Source organism: Palaemon carinicauda, chromosome 7 (genome assembly GCF_036898095.1).
Source record: "Palaemon carinicauda isolate YSFRI2023 chromosome 7, ASM3689809v2, whole genome shotgun sequence".
NCBI lineage: Eukaryota > Metazoa > Arthropoda > Malacostraca > Decapoda > Palaemonidae > Palaemon > Palaemon carinicauda.
This window is the reverse complement of record NC_090731.1, coordinates 146302341-146305496: the sequence shown is the minus strand read 5'-3', so window position 1 is coordinate 146305496 and position 3156 is coordinate 146302341.

The window sequence follows — 3156 nt, the reverse complement described above, 5'->3', positions numbered from 1 at the left end:
CCAAATGAAATAGGAAGTGGCTAATTTTTTTAGGGAATAAACATATGTTATCCTAAAATAGAAATATGTAAAAACATCTTCATTATTTTGTAAATTACATTTATATCAGGGGCCATATCTAAAGGTAATTTTTTGAGTACTTGGAAATTTCGTAAAAAAATACATATATTTAATATATAATATGATATTTATGCAGAGTAAAAATATACCAAAATATCACAAATTCTATAGGGAACAAGAATATATATAGATAGGGCAGCTTACGCTTCGGATATGTCCACAAAATGGCCGCCAACCACACTGACTCAGACTCCCTAATCTGCCACTTGAAATGTAGGAAGGGTATGTCAATTTCAAGGTGTTATTTAATAATCTAATTATTATTGGATATGCATAAAAATTGTATGGGTGGGTTGCTGGATAATTGTCAATTATTTTACGACTATAAAATTAAAATTCTGACCCAAAAAATTTTTTTTGAAGGGAAATAAAATCGAAAAAAAAAAATGTAAAACAATATTTTAGCTAAAAAAATTTGATGATATTCAATCAAAAAAAAAGTAAACAAAATTTTCCGACAAATAAACATCTAGAGGAATCATTACTCTGTGATAGTTCCTTAGTACGTAGTAATTTTGAAAGAATTGGGAAAAAACGAAAAAATGGCAATCACCGGAAAATCGAACACATACCTATATATACGCCCATATCTGGCTAAAAAAAAAGATAGGCATGGGTAGCCAGATCATCTAGAAACACTTTCCAACACTATAAAAATATAAGTTTTGCGACACTACTTGCCAATTCCTTACGGGTAACATGACTAAGCAAAAAAATGCAAAACAAATAAAAAGGGGCACTCGTGGAAAAATGGCCATTCTAATATACGGCATTTCAGAAAAAAAAAATTTCAGCCACGTGCTAGGCAAACCATCAAGGCATATTTTCCGACAAATAAACATATAAATGAAATATTACTCTGTGATAGTTCCTTAGTACGTAGTAATTGAAAGAAATGGGAAAAAAACGAAAAAATGGCAATCACAGGAAAATCGAACACATACTTATATATACGCCATATCTGGCTAAAAAAAAAATAGGCATGGGTAGCCAGATCATCTAGAAACACTTTCCAACACTATAAAAATATAAGTTTTGCGACACTACTTGCCAATTCCTTACGGTAACATGACTAAGCAAAAAAATGCAAAACAAATAAAAAGGGGGCACTCGCGGGAAAAATGCCCAACATTCTAATATACGGCATCTCAGATAAAAAAAAAAAGACATGCACGTGTTAGGCCCAACCATCAAGGCACACTTTCTAACACATAAACATGAAAAAAAAATCAATAATATACGGCAATTCCTTACTACGTAGTAAATTTTTACAAATATGAAAAAAAAACAGAAATTGGCAACCGCAGTTAAATACCCAATATACCAATAACTACGTCGTATCTGACAAAAACAAAATCACGCATGGGTAGCCAGATCATCTAGACACACTTTCCAACATTAAAAAAGCAAAAGTTTTACGACACTATTTCGCAATATCTTACGGAAAAATGAATTGGCAAAAAAATTAAAAAAAATTAAAAAGGGACACTCGCGGTAAAATGCCCGACATTCTAATATACGACATCTCAGATAAAAAAAAAGACATGCACGTGTTAGCCCAACCATCAAGGCACACTTTCTAACACATAAACATGAAAGAAAAAATGAATAATATACGGCAATTCCTTACTACGTAGTAATTTTTACAAATATTGAAAAAAAAAAGAAATTGGTAACCGCAGTTAAATACCCAATATACCAATAACTACGTCGTATCTGACAAAAACAAAGTCATGCATGGGTAGCCAGATCATCTAGACACACTTTCCAACACTAAACAAGCAAAAGTTTTACGACACTATTTGGCAATATCTTACGGAAAAATGACTTGGCAAAAAAATGAAAAAAAATGAAAAAGGGGGCACTCGCGGTAAAATGGTCCTCGTGGTGATGAACGACATTTTAACTAAAAAAAAAAACATGCACATGGTAGCCAAACAATCCACCAAGACTTTCCACAACTGATAACCTATACAAGTTGCACCATTCTACGACAATTTCATAATACGTAATAACTTTGATAATTATGCAAACTACCTCAGAAGGGTAAACTCGGACGCGAACGACCCCGACACGTCTCAGAAATCGGGGAAGGAGTACAGCTACAGCAATGCACATCTGGACACTACTAGAGCGTGTAGGGGAGACACCTCCTGCAGGTCGATCACCCACAAATTCAGTCACAGGGGTGAGTCACGTGAGAAAAACCTGTTTTTTTTTTTACGCTCGGGGGGTCGCAACGACCCACACGTACCTATCCAGGGTTAAGTAAGCAATGATATAATACACGAAATGAAAAATAAAAAGTGTTGTTAAGTGTTGTAGCAATCATCAGGTTCATTACGAAACGTAGACATATTTGCAATCAATTGTTTTCATTACGAACTGTAGACATTCGCAATCAACACTTTTATTACGAAATGCAGACACATTTACAATTAACTGTTTCATTACGACATATAGACATATTTGCAATCAACTGTTTCATTACGAAATGTGGACACATTTGCAATCAACTATTTCATTACGGAATGTAGACACATTTGCAATTAACTGTTTCATTACGAAATGTAGACACATTTGCAATCAATTGTTTCATTACGATACATATACACATTTTCAATCAACTGTTTCATCACAAAATGTAGACACATTCACAATCAACTGTTTCATTACGAAATGTAGACATGTATGCCATTAACTGTTTCATTACGAAATTTAGACATATTTGCAATCAACTGTTTCATTACAAAACATCGACACATTTGCAATCAACTGTTTTATTACGAAATATAGACAATTTGCAAACAACGATTTCCTTACGAAACCTAAACATATTTGCAATCAACTGTTTTATAACGAAATGTAGGACACATTTGCAATCAACCGTATCATTACGAAAATGTAGAGACTTTTGCAATCAATTGTTTCATTACGAAACGTAGGCCTATTTACAATCAACTGTTTTATTACGAAATGTAGACACACTTGCAATCAATTGTTTCATTACGAATCATAGACACATTTGCAATCAAC